This window comes from Echinops telfairi, unplaced genomic scaffold (genome assembly GCF_000313985.2).
Source record: "Echinops telfairi isolate 266 unplaced genomic scaffold, ASM31398v2 ScPeMD7_7469;HRSCAF=8507_1, whole genome shotgun sequence".
Taxonomy (NCBI): Eukaryota; Metazoa; Chordata; class Mammalia; order Afrosoricida; family Tenrecidae; genus Echinops; species Echinops telfairi.
Window position 1 is genome coordinate 2098905 of NW_022111373.1, and position 13832 is coordinate 2112736.

The window sequence follows — 13832 nt, forward strand, 5'->3', positions numbered from 1 at the left end:
CATCGTCCTCAAGGCCTGGTGGGCCAGGATGTGCTCCACTCTCTCCTCCTCCACTTCCATCTGCTCCCATGTGCTCTGATCAGTTATGTCCCTCTCCTGGAGCTGCAGATTCAGGGCCTTCCTTTGAAATACATTCTTCTTGGGGAGGGGGGGCAGCCAAAATCCTTTTAGAGCATTTTTGTGATGCCTGGTACAGAGTAAAAAATACAACTCAAAGTCACTGCCCTGGTGAGTTTCTGAGGCTGTAACTATAGGAGTAGAAAGTCCCATATTTCTCTCAAGGAGAATCTAGTGGTTTTGAACTGTGGACCTTGCGGTTAACAGCCCAATGGGTGACCACTACACCACTGTACAGAGTACGTACCTAAACATTTGTTGGAAAAAGTATATGTTGAATATTAATTAATGTGAAGACTTTTACTCTTCAGGTAATAGTAGGAAGCCTTTAAGATGATCCTCAATAATCTCCACTACCTGGTATTTATTCATGAGCCTTGGTGGTGCTGTTGGGTAAATGTTAGACTGCTAACTGCAAGGTTAGTGGTTCAAACCCACCAGCCACTCCAAGGGAGAAAGCTGAGGCTATCTCATCTGTAAAGATTTATAGCCTCAGAAATCCTATGTAGAGTTGCCATGAGTTGGAATTGACTTGGTGGTGGTGGTGGTGGGTATTCATTCTGTTATGTAATCTCCCCCTCCCCTGCTTGAGTCTGGGTGAAGCTTAGTGATTCACTTCTAACAGGCACAACATGGTGAGCATGGGATGTCACTTTTGAGTTGTGGCTCCCAGTTTGTGTGCCCTTTCTTGCTTTCTCATTTGCTTGCTCTGATAGAAGCCATCTACCATGTTGTAAACTGTAGTATGATAGGCTCACTCCATGTGGCAAGGAAGTGAGGGGCATTTCCTGGTCTCCAGCCAAGGGAGCGTGAGGTCGTCAGCTCAATAGCCAGAGAGAGACCGAACCCTGTCAACAAGCACACGAGTGAACGCTGATCTGCATCTGCCAGTGATGTTCTCAGATGAGACTGCAGCTGATGCCTTGATTGCACCTTTGTTAAATGTCTTGAAGCAGAGGCAGCAAGCTAACCCTCTGCTCAGATTTCTGACCCACAGCAACTAGGAAATGATAAATGCTTGGTTTAAGCTGCCATGTTTGGGGGTAATTTATTATGCAGCATAGAAAATTATTACACAGGTATTTGCTATTGGGTTATTTGATAATATTCATGCTGCATCTCAACACATGGAATTCAGGACAGATAAAACCCACAGGAACAATAGTGGGAGTAGTGATATCATGAAGGTAGGGGGAAGGGGAGAAAAGGGAACCCAACACAAGGTTAGATATATAGCCCAGCCCCCAGAGGGATGAATGACAGAAACGTGGGTGAAGGGAGACAACGGACAGTGTAAGACATGAAATAACAACAATAATATATAATTGATCAGGGTGGAAGGGTAGGGGAGGGAGGGAAAGAAAGGGGAGCTGATACCAAGGGCTCAAGTAGAAAGAAAATGTTTTGGAAATGTTGATGGCAACATATGTACAAGTGTGCTTAATAAAATTGAATGATGAATTGTTGTAAGATTTGTAAGAGCCCCCCCCAATAAAATGATTAATTAAAAAAATAAACTCACACCTTTATTAAAAAAATAGAAACAAGATTCATGCTGCAGATGAGAATCTAATATATAATATATGGTAGGCTTTGTGCTATGAATTTCACATGAAAATTCTTATTTATTCCTCACATTAACTCTGTACTGTAAAGTTCTGTTATTATCTCCATTTTATAGACCAGAAAAACAAGGCAAAGTGAAGTTAATTAACGTGTTGATGTTTTTGGCAGAGAAGTGGGTTTGATCCTGGAACCTGAGCTTAAGCCATCACCCTGCAGGGGCAATGTAACCTGGCATGGCTTTAGTCTCCCTCTTCAACTAAAGACCAGGGTTCCTCCCTCACTGGGCTCCCAGGACTCAATGGAGGTGCACTGTGTGGCTGTGCGGTATGAGAATATGGGCACTGGCCCAACTTTAGACACTATCACTTTAAGAAAGAGAAGGAGCCACTTTCGGGAAAATCCAGCTGTTGCCTTGTTTAGGTGTGACCCTCTTAATACCCTGTGAATTAGCATGCTTAGTGTAGAATCCCAGGGAGAAATTCCGAGTCAGTCGCTGCTCTTGTGTCCAAGAATAAAATCCAATCATGAACATAAAAGAGGGGAGTTTTTGGAATAAAATGAGCAGCACCCACCATGATTACAGCTTGTGTTTCAACTTTGGCAAGATGAAATTAAATCAAGTAATTGTTTGCACATTTAACCACATGACTCTGATTTGCCTGCTGCAGATTGTGCCATTGTGAATATTTAAACCAGTAATAAAGCCTTTTAAGCTTATGTTCCATTTTATCTCATTTATCTATAGATCTAAAAATGGAACAAAACAAAATGTTAGATGTTTGGGGGAGAAGACTAATGTTGTGTAAGATCACTATGAAATTAGGATATAAAATTCCTAGGGGTTGCATTTGAAGCTAGTTTTGTGTGCAGTGTGATTCGGAGCTCTGAATTCCAGAGAGATCTTGGAAGACTGAGATGCAACTCTTGCCTCTTTTTCTGTCTTCTGGTGTGCTTGTGTGTTTCCTGTTAGAGAACTAATTTTTGCTAGCTTCTTGACTACTGTGGAGCTGCATCACAATTTGTCACTCGAATAGCTCCATTTTGGGTGACGGACAAATAACCAGGTGTGCACAAATTGAAAATAAGTGTTGGGTAGGTATTGTATATTGAGGGTGTAGCGCTTTGAAATGTTGCTTTAGGTACGACCTAATATTCTGGAAGCATGCCTGGGTGTCTGATAATAAAAAATAACACACCTGACAGTTCAACAGAACTTTTCTAGATAAATAAGAACCGAGTTTGGATTCTTCTAAAAAGTCCAGTGTACAATTTGCCAAGAGCAGAAGCTTATATATGAGTCTTAATGTTGTTAGGAAAAAGAATTTGGTTGGAAGTTGGATTTCATATTCCAATGCTTCATTCTGCCCGTGGTCAGTTGTCAGAAGTTTTTTCCCTGGCTGCATTGATTTTGGCTGCTTTTTGGAGATTAGATTTGTCTTCTAGAATCTTAGTGAGATCATAAGGGAATTAAATAAGTGTGTTTGATTCGACAGTTTCTTCAATAATCTAAATTTGGAGAACGACATTAATTTATATTGCTAACACAATTTCATATTTGGCAGGATTCCATGCTCTCAGGAAGCAGGGGTTCTGTCTCCAGTTTTTGGGGTGGTGGTTTTCCCTGTGACCTTAATTATCTGATGGAACTAAGGAAGTTATTGATGTTCAGTTTTTTATGTTTGTTCCCTTACTGGATGAGTATAAGTGATAATTTCCAAGTTCTTTACATACTGGACAGGTAACTGACCCTTTTACTGTGGGGGAAGACATTTGTGAATATAACAATATGCAAGGCCTAGGTTCATCGCTCCTTCTCATTCTGCTATCGACACTGGATTCTTGTGGTATCTGGCATTCCCTGCCTTGCCATTGACACGGATAACATTGTTTCCTCCTGGTGTTTTGGCGTGGCCTTCCTGCATCTGTGACTTCATCTTTGTACTGGGGTCCTGTTCTTCCTCCCAACCTTCCAACTTCAGTGCTGTTGGGGTCTCATTTTAGCTCTCTTTCCACTTTATTCATCTCTATTTTGTGTGATTTTATTCACCATGGAATTTTAAATTTTATTGACTTATTTTTACCGTCACAGGTAGGCATGTGCCACCTGCCTGAGTCACTTGCCCAGGTTCAAGACACTATTCATCCAGTCACTGAAAGGACATCTTCCCTTCAGTGCCCCTCTGCCTTGACATTTTAAACTTAGCATGCATGAAACCACGCTCCTCTTGCTCCTAGACTTTCCCCTCTTCCATCTGCTTTTGTGCAGTTGACAGTGGCGTTGTCATTGATCTAGTCACCCAGGTCGGTAGGCTGGAGAGTGTTTCTTCATTCTTCAGGGGTCATTTCAGTGTTGAGCCATTGTTTGGCCAATTCATTAATTTATTGAGCATCTACTACATGTTAGGCACCATTCTACTCCTAGCACATTCAAAACTAAGTATGTGACTTTAAACAACATATATTCTAGTGGAGGAGTTGGGCAGTAAGCAAGTAAACAAATGAGATCATTCCGGGCAGTGACAAATATGAAAAGACAGTGCAGCAGGGTTATGTTATAGATTCATTTGGGAGGCCACCTGAGATAGGGTGGTCAGAGAAGCCTCTCTGAGTAGGAGGCATTTGAGCTAGTTCTCAAAACACACACACACACACACACACACACACACACACACACACACACACACACACAAAACCAGTGAGTCAATTCTGACCTTATAGGACAGGGTAGATATGGGCCTGTGGGTTTGTAAGACTGTAACTCTTTAGGGGAGCAGAAAGTTTTGTGGAGCGGTTGATGGCTTTGAACTGCTGGCTTTGCAGTTAGCAGCCCACATGTAACCACAAAGTCACCAGGGCTCAGGAAGCACCAAATATCCCTGAGCCTTCCTTAAGGCCCTGTCTCTTTTGAGGAACTTTGGTTTTGAAATGTTATCCTTAATATGCTCTGTATAGCTTTCTGAAATATTATTAAGCACACTGTATTATAATTTATATGCTTATATATTTCCTTCCATCTCTCATCCTTTGCAGATTCTTAACTTTTCAGAGGATTATATCAGAAATAGGAATAAAATAAAAATAATAGCATTAGCTAACTTTGTTTTCAGCCCTTGCTTTGTGTTAGGCACTGTGCTTTCAGCTATTCTTTCATTTAATACTTAAAGTGGCTCTCTGAGATGAATACCACTATAATCCTCATTTTTTTTCAGGTGAGAATTCCAAGGTGCACAGAGGCTAAGTAACTTTCTCTGGGTCACCCAGCTGGGAAATATCTGAGCTGGATTACTGAGCCTGGCAATCTAACCATGAGTCTGTCTTTGAACCAGCACACCATTGAGCTTCTCAGAGTTTGAAACAGAAAAGAATGAGCCTGATCCAAGGATACTTGTCTCAAGTAATTGGGTGAGCTTTGGTGTTGGCTGCATCCAGCTACCCGACTGCTTGACTGAGATCACTTGATTGGTGGAGAGCTCTGGGGTGGGGCCAACGCCAGATGAAGACACAGCAGATACAGTAGCTACTGTCAGGGCCTTTACGCGTCCTGGCTGTTGAGGAGAAGTGTGCATGGTGAAACTAATTGGAGGAGGTGCCAAACAACATAAAGGCATCTGTCAGTAAGTGGCTGGGAGCTTGGCCAGCTAGATGCGAGCCTCCTAGTGTCACTGGGTGCCAGGCTCAGCAGCCCCGTCCCATCTTCTCGGGCTTTAGTCTTGTAACACGAAGAGGTGCAGGTCCAGCTCTGGAATTAATCCCTTTCAGCAGGAAAGTTGGAGGACCATGGTTCGAGTCCTCATTTGGCCTCATCTCTGGGACTCTGGCAGGTCCATCCCCTTGTCTCTTAGTGCCCCCCCCCCCAAATGCTTATGTTAAAACGGACTGCACAGGGAGTCTGAGAATCACAGGAGGTGATGGGGAGTGAAAATGTCCTTCAAGCGATCACATGCTACAGAGATAGTAGTTGTTTTTTTTATTAGATCATAGCAGAAGCTTGCTGGAAGATGTTTCTGGATTATCCAAGGGTTTCACTTACTGCTTATCTACCTTGTTACTACCAGTAACAGACGTGGTTGCATTTTGCTATTTCTAGGTTAAGATGAAATTTTTTTTTAAGGCAGCTCTTTATAAAGCCTCATTAAGAGATCCGAGATGGGCAGAACAAAGATGCAGGCCTAGTGGAATGTTGTGACTGATCGCCTGCACCTTCCAGGGGGCCCTCCTTGTTTCTATTGCAGTGGCTTGCTAGCCGGCCTGCTCCTTTCTTGCCTGCCCTTGACTCCACAGTTATGGGAGCTTTATTACCACTAGTGACAGTATTTCAGGCAACTGACCTCATGAAGTTGCTTCATTAGTGAACATATTTTTGCAAGTTTCTTTTCCGATTGACTATGTATTCAGCAAATTTCCTGTTGCTTTTCCTCCATTTGATGTGAATACCCACAATACCCAGATGCCCATCTTTTGGATGCTGGTGGTTTAAAAGGGGACAACTAGAAAATCCATAGTTCCAGGTTTTTCAAGATCTGGCTAGCTATCACCTTTTCCTGAAAAGATTTTGACTCAGGGAAATCAAGTTTTATGGGTCTCCCTAAACATTGAGTGATTTCTTACATAATTCGTTTAGCAAATATTTATTAAGTACTAATTTATGCCAGTGCGTTTTTGCACTGAGGGAGAGGAAGCAAACTAGACCAGTAAAGCCCCTGCTCTCTTGGGCTTCACATTCTAATGTGAACATATGATTTTACAAAGATAAGGGAGCCGTAGGCAATATTTAATAATTTCTGTTTTAAAAAGTACTTCTCTTACTACAAAAGTAATATATATCCTTATGGGAAGTCTTAATTATAAAGTCAAGTTTTGTTCTAAGCGCCCCCACCCCCCCTCACCCCTAAGACTTTTCCAGGTTGGTCAAGAGAGCTGGACCTTGGAGTCGCTTTGGAAGTGAGGATCAAAGATTGCGACTTCTTCAGGAACAGTTGGCTAGCCCAGTGTGTGTGTCTAGAATCTTATGATAAAATCTATATAAAATCTATTGTGTAAAAAAGGGGACTGTGGGTGAGGATCCTGTGTTAGGTCTACTTCTCACATGACCTGTGCCCTCTCTAATGTGTCAGTGAGAGTGTGGCCTCATCCGGACTGCAGGATCACTGGAATGGTGATGCTGACAGTCACAAAGAGACAATCTCCCTTTATAGGGCGCCGCACAGTTTCCTCTAAGTACCTGTTTATAGTCCCTGGAAATGTCCTGGCTACCATTGTGTTCTTTATTTCCAGTAACAACTGAACAGAATTGAGTCGTTTCTGTGGATATTCTCATATTCTTTTTCTGTGTCCCTGTTAATCCTCCACATGCAGCTACTACTTTGTTTATAACTAAAGGACATTTATCTTTTATGAGGAACAAAGTCTTTATTTTGTTTCGCTGAAATAATTAGAAAAGCTAACACATTCTTGTAGAAGTACAAGGCTTCTGGTTTCTGTGAGAGCAGGCTGAACACTTTTTATTCTTTGTTTTCCCAGTGTCTTTCAACACTAGTACATAGTAGGTATTCCAACTAGGCTAGTTGATAAAGCTGCTAAAAAGTTGTCCTATATATGTAAACTTTCCTTCTTTTTTTATTTTAACAGTTTTATTCGCACTTCATCCTCAAATCATACAATTCAATATTTCAATACTTACTTTCCTTTTCTCAACAGTAGTTTAAATTCTATACCATTGGCTACATTAATGATACTATCAATGGAATTACCTTATGCCCATGGGGATTATTTATAATGTTCCCCAATAAAATGACAATGATGTCTCTAAAGTACACCATAGACATATATGAACCATATACATATGAATGGATTTTGGACTTGTACTTAATTGTAGCCTGAATGTAATAAGAATTAGGTCTTATGACATGGCCCTATTCAATAGTTGCCCTCTTGAAGAGATCACTGAAGATATGGGTGCTATAGCAAAATATGGTGAAGAAATCAGATGGTGCCTGGTTATCAGAAAGGATAGCATCTGGGGTTTTAACAGCGTGTCTTACAACAAGCATCGATGTCAGTGAGGTGTCAGCTGAGTCCGTGAAGAACAAGCACACCAGCCTGGACGATCCAGGGGTGTAAGTAATGAAACCCAAGACTGGAGCAGAGAATGATTGTAGAGCTTGAATTCTGAGCGCCCGGTTTGTGGAAGGCTCTAGATGAGAGTGAAAGCTCCAAGTCCATTTGCAGGACTCCATGTGGATTAAGCCTTTGGTGACTCCCCTCTGACTATTGTCCGTGCACAGGAATAGCCTGGCTACCAGACAGAGTGCTTTGGAAAATGGAGTCATGCAGCTGTAGTTAGATTAAAATCGAACACCTTGTCCCTTCTCTCTTTGGACCCATTTTAAATTTGTTCTAGTTTTTTTTTTGTTTTATTATTTTCTGCTTTCTTTTCTTTTGAGGTTTCTCTGTGTTTTGTTATTGTTATAGTTGTGTGTGTGTGTGTGTTTCTTTACATGAAATACAGGATAGGTAAATCTATGGAGGCAGTCACGAGATTAATAGTTTCTTAGGGTTATGGCAGGGGAAGTTGGGGAACTAATAATGAGTACAAGAAAGAAGAAAATGTTCTAAAACTGCTTGTGGTGATGATTGCACAACTCTTTTTAATATGTTTCAACCACTGAATTGCATGATATGTGAACCATCTGTCAATAAAACTGTTAAAATTAAAAAACATAAACAAAGCCCAGTTGCAAAACTAAATTTAAAACCAACACATTTTATAGGGTTTTCCCCCTGACAAAGGGATGTTATGCTGCATAACTCTTTGAGTACCCTTCACATCCATGGTGTGACCTGGTCATACCCTGTGTGATCTTGTGTAGAAGTAATAGTCAATTCCTGGTGTGGAATCCGAGTGGTGTTTTGGTGCTTGGTATAGTTCTAAACTCTCTGCGGCTGGTACTGAGTTTGCTCATGCTCTCCCACACTCAAATTACTGATTTGTCTCCAGATTAGAAACATTGCATTTTGCTATCACTCATGGATAGAGTCCATCTAAATTCCAATCCATGCCAGTACTCCTTCCACCTCATATCATTCTGCTCCAACCCACTCATGTCTATTTTCTCTTTGATCTTCCTCTGAAAAATTCATAAAGACCTCTGCAGGTACCTGCGTATATGTGGGCTTCTGTTCAGAACCAGCCATATGTGTAACTCCTCCTTGATAGTGAAGTCTCATTTTGGTTAGTGATTTCTCTGTTAGATGATTGCTCTCTAATCTAAATTTCCTCTCTCCTGGATACCAAGCTAAATGAAAATCCCTGCAACTAAGTGATGAGTGCTGTAAGACTTTAGTGGGTAAATACCTTACACACTAATTTCATATTTAGTAGATAGTCTCTTGAAACTAAGATGACTATTTTTGCTAGCAGATATGCAGTAGTTGATAGTATGTGTTTACAATAAATTTCTTCTGTGGATGACAAACTCTTGTATGAAAGTAGCATATTTGGTACCAATGTAAAATCTTATATAAAATTCCCACTAGTCAGTTATTGTTTGTATTCACTATGGTACCTATTACAGATCTATATTGTGGTCTCTATTTTACTGTTTATGACTTCTTGCCTCCATCCTTTACTATTATCTTCTTGGAGAAAAGGACATTATCTTTTCATATATATTTCCAGTGGTTCTAATTATGAAAGTGCATATGTTGATTGAATAAATGCACCAAAAGTCCATTAAACGTGTATCAGAAACATCCTGGCTGCTTGTATATGACTACACTATCTCACAACCTGGGATAGGGGTTACTTACATTCTGAGCATTTAATATAGTTGGAGAATCAGTGGGAAGGCATGAAAGGCATATGCTTCCCAAATTCCCCAAAGGGGGGAATGCATAAATATTCATAAACATTAAAAGCAGCTACATAAATTGTGAAGCATGAATTATTGGATATAATAGCTATAGGATACTGTGTAATCATATCTTTCATCCTGTCAAAATGAGAGCTGAGTACTGGATTAGCTATGAATCAAGAGGGTCTGAGGATTAGAAGCAACTGAGCATCAGGGAGCATTGAGGATCAAGGACCATGGACAGCTACAGAGGTGCCTCTGGCTCTGCAGACCACCCCTCATGTGGTTGAGAGGATATATGAGTATTAAATTAGACTGTAAAAAAGGAATTCGTCTCACTTTGAATTCTTAGCCATGAGGAAAATTGGTGGTTGGCAGTAAGGGCTGATCTTATTTGAAAAGCAGGTTCTGCAAATATTGTGTGTTCTGGGACTGCAATTAGTAGAAACAAGAAACACCTGTTGACACATGGCACACATTAGCATACACACATGCTGAATGGTGTCTCTCATTTCAGGCCATCTCAGAGCTAGGACTTTGGCTACTACCTTTTTAGCATTGCCTTAATGTAGAATCCCCAAAGCAGCGATTCTTTTCACATCCCCTGTTAGGCCAGCATGGGCCCTGTCTCCTAGGAGACACGCTCTGTATTCTGAGAGCAACTACCTTAGGTTGATTCAGGCAGCCTGGTGACTATAGTGCTGCCCTGGAAACAAAACCATCTGTATTTTTGGTCCTTCCTTCTTGATGAGTTACTATAGGACTTGAGCAAGTTTCTTTGCCACTTCTGTCCTCAAATTTCTCTTATTTAGAGAAAATAACTTATTGTTCTTAAAATAAAGTGGTACCTGTGAACAGACCAGCTCCTCGGAAAAAAGAGACTCAGGAAGATGAGAATGAAGCTGTGTTTTCTCATCAAGATGAAAAAACTAGGGTGTGTCCTCTTGTTAAGGCAAAAATTCTGGTACAAAAGTTTTAAAACTTATCCTCATTGCTCCACAATATGCAGTTCGGTAAACTCATCATGAAATTATTTGAGAGGTAAACAAGTGGCCATCTAGCTGATAAACAACAAAGCCCACATAGAAGAAGCACACCTGCCTGTGTGATCACGAGGTGTCAAAGGGATAAGGTATCAGGCATCCAAGAACAAAAATATCAAATCATTGTGAATGAGGGGTGGGGGTGCAGATTGGGGACCCAAGACCCATCTGTAGGCAACTGGACATCCCCTTACAGAAGGGTCTCGGGGAGGAGACGAGTCAGTCAGGGTGCAGTGTAGCAACGATGAAACATATAACTTTCCTCCAGTTCTTTAATGCTTCCTCTTCCCTCCCCACCACTATCGTGATCCCAATTCTACCTTACAAATCTGGCTAGACTAGAGGATGGACACTGGTACAGATAGGAACTGGAAACACAGGGAATCCAGGGCAGATGATCCCTTCAGCATCAGTGCTGAGAGTTGTGATACCGGGAGGGTGAGGGCAGGATGGAGTGGAAAGGGGCAACCGATTATCAGGATCTACATATAATCTCCTCTCTGGGGGATGGACAGCAGAAAAGTGGGTGAAGGGAGATGTCAGACAGTGTAAGATATGACAAAATAATAATAATTTATAAATTATCAAGGGTTCATGAGGGAGGGGGGACCGGGGAGGGAGGGGGGGAAATGAGGAGCTGATACCAATGGCTCAAGTAGAAAGCAAATGTTTTGAGAATTATGATGGCAACAAATGTACAAATATGCTTGACACGATGTATGGATTGTGATAATAGTTGTATGAGCCCCCAATAAAATGATCAAAAAAATTATTTGAGAACTGAACACATATTTGAAGCATTTTCAGTCTTTGAGATAATGGGGATCTAGTCTGGTGATCAATTTACTCTGGAAATATGAGATCATTTCCCCACGTTATTTTCTCTGTGTGGAAAACAAACAAACAATGAGAAACTAGAATAAATAGGTTTATGCTTTTTCTTCCAGGATCCTAAAGTATGTGTGACAACTTTTCAAAAAGTCAGTACTTAAAGGCACCGCCCCCCCACCCTACTTTGCATACATCTTTTTTGACAGCATTCTTGGCCTGGAGTTGTAGAGGATGTTCCATTTAGTAATGCAGCAATTTGGATTAATTGTTCAAGGACTTTCATTATAGTGTGCCAAAACAAAATTAAGGGAAAACAACTTTCATAGCATGCAAATGATGTAACTTTTATGTTTATTATACGGTATGTAATCTTGCCATAAAAGAGGGAGTATATACTTTCAATCAGAATGCTAATCATTGTGAACCCTTCTCAAATTCTGGGGAAAAGAATTTTAATATTTTGGGAGGAGGCATCTCATTTGGATATCTTTGTGCACCTCCATATCAGCAGCCACTTGAAGCACCTGTGTAGATTTATAGGGCTCTGACATTTGTTTCGGGGTCTACTGGTCACAGAGAACAGATGTTGGTGCTCTTCCTGTGACTGTCAAGGAGCCGCATCGAAGCGCAGCTCAGCAGTCCTCTGTATGTCTTACTCTCCTAGGCGTTTGCGGGTCTTTTTCGGTTGCATTAGGGTACACCATGGTGGTACCAGAGTTGGCAGAGGGGCAGCTTCTATTTTAAGCCTGATTGCCTATCTGTTCTTGAGCTATTTATTATCAACACATGTGGAGGTCCATGTTTTACTTGTGAGATAAGCTAGCCTCAAGTTGTATTGGCTGAGCTACACCCAGAGACCAGTGTGATCCTATTTCATTCTGTGAAGGCTTATTTTCCCTATTGTCACCATCCTCGAGTACAATGACTCAGTAAGATATTGTTCTCACTTTGTTCTAATAACCTGCCGTTCTGTGATGCTCGCCGTTCTTTGATGCTCACCTTCCTGGCATGATTGCGGAGGGAAAAAAAATGGGTGCATAAGCAAACATGGTGAAGAAAGCTGATGGTGCCCAGATAGTACAAGATATAGTGTCTGGAGTCGTACAGGCTTGAGGTTAAACAACTAGCCTTCTAGTAGAGAAGCAACAAAGCCCACATGGATGAAGCACACCAGCCTGCATGATCACGATGTGTTGATGGGATCAGGTATCAGGCATCAGAAGATCCAAAACAATCATATTGATGTGAACAAGGGGGATCAAAGCCCATCTGTAGACAGTGGGACATCTCCTCACATAAGGGTCACAAGGTAGTGATGAGTCAGCCAGTGTGCAGTATCGCTTCCTCCTCCCTTCTATCATGACCCCAGTTCTGCCTTACAAATCTGGCTAGATGTACATTGATACATTGCATGTACATTGGTACAAATAAGAGCTCTCAACACAAGGAATCCAGGACAAATAAACCCCTCAGGAACAGTAACGGGAGTAGCGATACCATGAGGGTAGGGGGAAAGTGGAGGGCAAAGGAGGAGTAAGGGGGAGCTGATCACAGTGATTGAAGTATAATTCCCCCCTACCCCATGGGGGAGGGACAAACAACAGAAACATGGGTGAAAGCAATTAGCAGATGGTATAAGATATGAAAATAATAATAATTTATAATATATCAAGGGTACGTGAGGATGGGAGGGTGGGTGAAGGAGAGAAAAAAGAGGAGCTGATATCAAGGGCTCAAGTAGAAAGAAAATGTTTTAAGAATGATGATGGCAACAAATGTACAAATGTGCTTGACACAATGGATTTATGTGTGGATTGTGATAAGAGTTGTACGAGCCCTAAATAAAATGATCAAATTAAAAAAAAAAAGAAAATGTTTTGAAAATGATGATGGCACTCATATACAAATGTGCTTAATACAATTGATATATGGATTGTTATAAGAACTGTAAGAGTCCCCCAGTAAAATGATTTAAAAAATATTGTTCTTGCTATAATGTTTCTGATACCAAATAATATATATCCTGAAATAATTTATTTTCTTTAAAGATCAGAAATTCACTTCCTTGCCATTATGGAGGCCAAAAGTCCAAACCAGGGTCTCACCTGAGTTACTTTTTTCCTTAGAAGTAGTCCCATGTGTTCCTTGGTTTCTTAGCTTGTAGATGATACTCACACAGCACCTGTTGTTCCCCAAGTGGACATCTTTTGTGTCCATTCATCACTTTTATACTTCACAAATGATTAGATTTAGGATATACCCTATACTGTACGACCTCAACTAACTGATTTTATTATATCACATTGCATTATGGAAGATGATTACATTACATTACATTCGACTCACAAGGATAGATGTTGGGATTTCAACACATATTTTGAGGGGACACTGTTCAATCCATAATAGCAGGGCATTAGTAATA